Genomic DNA, 7,018 nt, shown 5'->3' with positions numbered 1-7,018 from the left:
ATGTCCTTTGAAGCGAAGGTCTCTTCTAGATAGATCTTGAATCTTCTAAGAATTCTTCTACCCAAAGATCAAAGGATCCTAAGATTTTTGGGTCAATGTTTGAAAAAACACCATACTACACTGCTTTCAAGATGGCAGCGGGATCCTTTTGTACACATCAGAAAATAGAAGCCATGGGGAAATAAAGTGACTTGTCCAAGACCACACAAATAGCTATTAGCAAAGCTTTGATTTAAATCTAAGCCTTCAGACTCCACACCCAGACTTCTTTCCACAGATCCAAACTGCCTGGGATAGGGTTTGGAGAAGTGCTTGAATAACACATGCTACTGGCTAAATATCTGTGTTTATAATGGCTTCTTAAATTGGAAAACCATCACCCGGAATCAGTTGTCTTCTGGGATTAAGGTTAAATACTCCATTTGATATTCAATATAACCAGTTCCACGATATGAATGAAACAATGTGGTAACAGAAAGAATGACAGATTTGGAGTCAAATGGACTTGGGCCCAAATCCTGACTCGTTACCCTTACAAGTCACACAATCTTAAGCAAATTAAGCTGTACGAACTTCAGTTTTCCCACATGCAAAATTGAACTACCTGACCTCTAAGGTTCCTCTTGGTTCTGAATCTATGATAAGTATCATAGACTAGAATTATCCAAACAGACACCACACTTTCCTCCAAAATTCAACTTGTAGAAAAACTAGAATGTGACTCGAATTTGGGCTTAATGTCAATAATAACATCAAAAATTATACAGGATCGCAGATTTAGAGCTATTAGAGAATTTAGAGAAACCATATCATTCAACCATCTCCTTGTACAAACAAGGAAACTGAGTCCCAAGAAGGTTAAGGGAGTTACCCTAAGTCACCTAAACAGACAAATAACAAAGTTGGGATCACCACCAGGGCCTCAGAGGTGAAGTCCAGCACTCTGCCTGAAAACTGAAAATGCTGAAGATGAAGAAAGCAACAAGGAAAAGAATGAATAAACCACTTTTATTCCTAATTAAAATTAATTAGATTACTATTATTAGAGTTATTAAAAAAAACTTTGGACAAAATACAATACCCATTTCTGTTAAAAACACTAGAAGGCAGAAATCCATGAACTTTTCCTTAAAATGATATGTAGCATATATCTAGAATCAAGAGATAGCACTGTATATAGTGGAGCTAAAATAGAATACTTTCCAATAAAATCAGGGGTAGAAAAAGGATGACCCCAGTGTCAGCATTATTATTTGACATAATGCTAGCAATGCTTGTTATAGCAATGAAAAAGTTATGCAAAGAAAAAATAAAATGATCACTTTTTAGGCAAATGATATGATGGCATAATTAAGAGAATCAACTAAAATTAATTGAAACAATAACTTCAGCAAAGTTGTAGGACATAAAAAATAAATCCACACAAATAATCAACATTTCTATGTCATACCAGTAAAGCTAATATGAAAGAGAAATCTCATTTAAAATAATCATAGAATGAGTAAAATCCTTGGGAGTCTACCTACCAGGATACACATGAGAACTATGTAAGTACCATTCCAAATTACTTTTTAAAGAAATAAAGACCTAGATAATTGGAAGAATATTGAATGCTCTTGGGTAGAATGAGTCAATATTCTAAAAATGACAATAATACTTAAGTTAATTTACTTATTCAATGTCATATCTGTAAAGAATTGCTTTATAGAACCAGAAAGAAAACAACAAAACTCATACAGAGGCAAGAAAGATAAAAAAATCCGAAGGGAAATTAATGGCGGAAAAAAGTGAGAGAGACCTGGGAGTGCCAGATCTTAGACTATTCTACCAAGATGAAATTCCCAAAACATTCTGGTACTAGTTGAAAAAATGGAGGCATTGGTGAGTGGCAGAAATTAGGCATACAATGTACAATTCAACAAGTATTCGAGTGACTAGCATGTGGGGAACACTATGCTGGAGATACAAAGACAAGATGTAGCAGTCCTTGTACTAAGGGGCTTTGAATTCTATTGGGGGAAAATGACCTAGATACAGATGTATACAAAATAAAACAGTAAATGCAAAGTATTCTAGAGCAGGAGGGAAGATGGGGAAGAGAACCGGGGAAGTAAGGAAAGCCTTGTAAGAGCCGCCATCTGAAGGGAATTAGAGATTTTAAGAGCAAAAGTTAAGGAGGGAGAGTATTCCAGGCACCAGGGCCAGCCTGTATGAAAGAACATACTTGTAACGGAATATTATTACTCTGAGAAAGGACAAAATGGGCACTTTCAGAAGAAACTGGGAAGATCTCCACGAGCAGAACCAGACCGGTTTATAAAATAACAACAACGCTGTAGGGAAATTCAACTTTGAACAACTTTAGAACTCTGACAAGTGTGGTAACAAACCATACGTCCAGGGGACTGCAGGAAAAACACACCGCCCACCTCCTGCTATGGAAGTAATTAACTTAAAATATACAGAGAAAGATACGTATTTGGGCTTGGCCAATGTGGGAATTATTTTTTTTTTGCTAGGCTATGTAGTTTTTCTGATGAGAATTGTATTTTTTTCTTGTTCAATGTGGGAGGAGGAAGTGGGAGGGACAAATTGTAAATGCATGTAAAATTTATTTTAAAAATAAGGAGACATTGCAATGTTCCATACTTATATATATATGTGTGTGTGTGTGTGTGTGTATTTTATATATATATATATAATATATATATATGAAATGTGTACAGGATATTTTTATATATGTGTGTGTATATATGTGTATATATATCAGATGTGTATGTGGCATCTGAGAGAGATCTCACTTTAATAATAATAGCTAACATTTATAGCTACAATTACTATCTCATTTGATCCTCAGAACCACCCTGGGATTTAGATGTTATCATTTTCCTAATTTTACAGATGAGGAAACTGAGGCAAATGGGTTAAGTGACTGTTCAGGGTCACACAGTCAGTGTGTGAGGCTAGTTTTGAACCTAGAGCTATGACCTATAGTTAGTGGGATAGGATAAAATGCTATATTTTACTGTGGGTTTTACTGTGTAAAAATTAGCAAATGGCAGGTCTGCTACCTACTTCTTAGCACCTACTTCCTGACTCAAGAGGGTCTTAGAAGAGTCCCACACTCAAGTGAAAAGCCAAATGCATCATTCTTCTAATAATAAGCTGGCACAGTAATTTCTCCTCTTCACAACTCCCCACCTTCATTAGTCATCTACTTTCTGTTTTCTTTGATATAATAAGCAACCCTACATTTTCTTTTATGAAAAGAAAAATGTTCATCAGTGCAGACATCTCCAATGGTCTTCTTGGTGATAGTAATAAATTTATTTTGCATGTTTTTTGTTTATCTTTTTATTTGCATATTTTTCTGTGGTTTTAAGTAGTATTCCTATGCACTCAACCTCCAATTATTCATATTCAAAAGCTACAGAAATCCCCACCCCCCAATATTCTTGGAGACAAGATGAGGAGATGTAGTCTAGACTGCGTATTCTTATATATGTATATACTTACCATGATATTGAGACTTGGAGTTCCCTGAATCCCCAGCATCTAACACAGTGTCTACAAAAAAGTGAATTAACTGATTGTTGATTGCTTCATAATAAAACAGCATTTTCAACTCAAAGCTCGTCAGAGACCTGGCACATTTCCTGGCACAAAGCTGGCACTTATTCATAAGTACTTGCATATAGATTGTTCATGTTAATCCATATTGGGGGAGATGTACAATATTTATGGAAAATACTCAGCTGTTAAGAGACAAAGGTCTTCCAGTTTAGAATGACTCAGAGCAACCTATGGAACCCCATTCTAAGGAAGTTGATGGTCATCTCTGTAGGCCAATATATATTAGTGTCTCAGGCTGTCTGCTAGGCTTACAGACATCCAAGTACCTCAATTCTGATGTAAGGAAAAAAATGCTGTAGGAATTCAATAGATTGTCAGTCTCTTGGTTGGGCTACTGAAAGAGGAGGAGACAGGAGAAGAACCAGCATAGATATTAGAAGAGGGAAAGCTTGGGGGAAATTAGATCACTAAGGAGCACATCATTATGGTTTTTAAAGGTTTCAGCCTATAAACTATTTGACAAGGAACCAAGATAGTTTTCAACTCCTGATCCCACAAAATGAAGAAATAAGAATCATATGTTCATGATCACCAAAGGTGAATTCCAGCTTTATTGGAGTCCAACTTTTGTCATTGGATGATATGGGTCCAGAGAAGTTAAGGGATTTCTCATGAGTCACACAGATAATTAATGGAGGGCCAGTGTTGTTTTTTTTCCATTACCTCATGCTATCACTATTTTGTCACACTTTTTGCTTAGGACAATAACCATGGAAGATTTGGAAAGGGTGACTACCTTTTCTAAGCATTCATTTTTGCACTTTAAAAATATAGATTAAGATCTGCAATTGCAATTTTGTGATATACTTGATAATTTTCATCACATGACCATCTCTTTTTATGAGATTAGAATTTCAGACCAGGTCCCAAGACTACCTGGAATACCTCCTCAGACCCATGCTTTGATGACCACCAAGATAGCTCTAGGCAAGAATGAGGAAAATAGACATTGGACAAATTGATTGGAAGTAGAAATTGTCCTTATTTCTTTCCCCCAAGGGAGAAGGAGACCCATGAATGATTTTTAAACTTGGGAACAACAAGTAAGAAGCTTGTTGACCAAATCATAGGTTCAGTAGACTAGAAGACGCAACACCCAATCTGAGTGTATGAAACAAAGCAAGCAAGACTCTTAGTCAGCTCTGTTTGACATTTTTCATCTCCTTCAAAGTAGGAGATACCCTTTAAATTGATTAAGCAAATTCTAAAAATGAAGATTTTTTAAAAAAATCTTAAAAACTTAAATATAAAAATTACAAAAAAATTAAAAATATCTTTTTAAAAGCAAACCAGAGGAGTCTTTTCACAGATTCACAGATTTAGAGTTTTAGGGCCTTTGAGATTACTGAGCCAACTCCCTATTTTACAAATGAGGAAACTAAGACTCAGAGAAGTCAAGTGATTTTCCAAGTGTCACATAGTTAGTAAATATCTGAGGCAATCTTCCAGCTCAGGTCTTCTTGACTCCAAGTTCAGTGCCCTATCCATTACACTACCTTACCCCTTTTCTGAACCATTGAAGGGAACACAATTTAGGACATTAATTTGCTTGGGATCCAATCCTCTATGCACACTGAGTGGCCTCAAAAACCTCATTTTGTTTTTTCCATCCAAAGATGGGTCAACCAACTTTCATTATCCTAGAGTATACCCCTCTGCAATTAGTTGGCCTGTAGTAACTTTCCCTTTGAATGTTATTTAGGTTCAATTTTCCTACCCTCAACAAAAAGTAACAGACATTAGCAGATTCATGCAAAATCTTTATTTGGAACATGTGCATTAGGTAGCGGGGTTAATCACCCTCAAATAGTAATATAGTATAGTAACACAGTATTTACATTGTGCAGAGAAATACAAAGCTCTTTGAAGACATTCATCCCATTACATTTTACAAATATTTCATTTGCTTACTTAATTCTGCCCCAATCTTGAATGTCCCTTTCACCTCCCCTTTCATCACGAATTCTCTTGGCCCGGATGACCTGTAGCCATGGTTCAGAACTGGCAACAAGCCATTATCTGCTGCTGCAGCTTGCCACGGGGCTCCCCTCTCTGCTCTCTGTAGCTGTGCTCACTGACACATGTGGGCAGATGCAGACTATCCGTGGTTCACCAGGGTGCTTCCCTGTGCTGCATTTCAGAGATTTCTGCAGGGATGTTTCTGGTTATTTTCTCGGCCAGGCCTGGGTGTAATGGTTGGGATTTCTGCTGACCCAGGTGGAGAGGACCTCATTTATTTTATAATCTGGAGGTTATTGCCATTTCCCCTGGCTGGGATGTAGCATTTTTATTTCTAATTCCTGCCATATGCTGCTCATGACTGCATTCCCTTTCCTCCCACTCCAAGACAGTGAGGGCTACACAGCAAGTCTCTGGCAGTGAGGGGGGTGGAGGTGCGGGGTGAACGGCGAGGGGAGGAAGAAGGAAGCTGAGCTGCTTCTTTGGCTCAGCAGCTGAGATCTAGGGGACCTGGTTTACATATGGGAAAGAGGATTATCTTCTGGAAAACATCGCCTGGCCTCCCTGCCCCAAATCAGGGCCTTTGTGCTAATGGGAAGGAAGGCTGGATTCCAGCACAGGTTCCTGTTTCGGTCACTTAGCAGGGGCCATGTAACAAGAAGCGTCCAGGATTTGTGTTGTCTGAATAAAGCCAACTATGCAAACAAGAGCTCACAAACCAAAGCCAGCAATTAATAGAGAGAACCCTCTGCCTTTTCCCCCTACCCAGGACTGGGACAGTCCCAGGTCTGCATCCTTCAGGTTACTGTAGAAGAAACTTTTGCTGAAAAGGGACATACTCTGTCCCTCCCTTTCTCCCTCCCTCCCTCCCTCTCTCTCTCTCCCTCTCCCTTTCCCTTTCTCTCTCTCTCCCTCTCCCTTTCTCTCCCCTCTCCCTCTCTCTTTCTCTCTCTCTCTATCTCTTCATATCTCTCTCTCTCTCTCTCTCTCTCTCTCTCTCTCTCTCTCTCCTCCTCACTCTCTCTCTCTCTCTCTCTCTCTCTCTCTCTCTCTCTCTCTCTCTCTCTCTCTCTCTCTCTCTTTCTCCTCTCTCTCTCTCTCACTTTCCATGTCTCTCTGTGTGTCTCTGTCTCTCTTTCTCCTGCTACTTTATCATCTCCCTATTCTTGGTCTCAGTTCTGGTCAGAGGGAAACATCCCACTCTTTGGAGAGACCTCCCACTGTTCAGACTCTTAAAGGTCATTTGGAATGTTTTTCCTAAACCCAGTTTAGAGTAGCAACTCTATTTCCATAAACAGATGCACAAAATCTATAGCTTGAGTGGAAACAAAAAGACACAAAAATTCCTCACTCCAGCAATAGCTTAGCCCCATCCCACCACCATCTCTTAAATCCTGTCTTCATACACAGATGGATCAGGCAAGTC

Source organism: Notamacropus eugenii, chromosome 3 (genome assembly GCF_028372415.1).
Source record: "Notamacropus eugenii isolate mMacEug1 chromosome 3, mMacEug1.pri_v2, whole genome shotgun sequence".
Classification (NCBI taxonomy): domain Eukaryota; kingdom Metazoa; phylum Chordata; class Mammalia; order Diprotodontia; family Macropodidae; genus Notamacropus; species Notamacropus eugenii.
The sequence above is the reverse complement of the archived record's forward strand: the minus strand, read 5'-3'. Positions refer to the sequence as shown.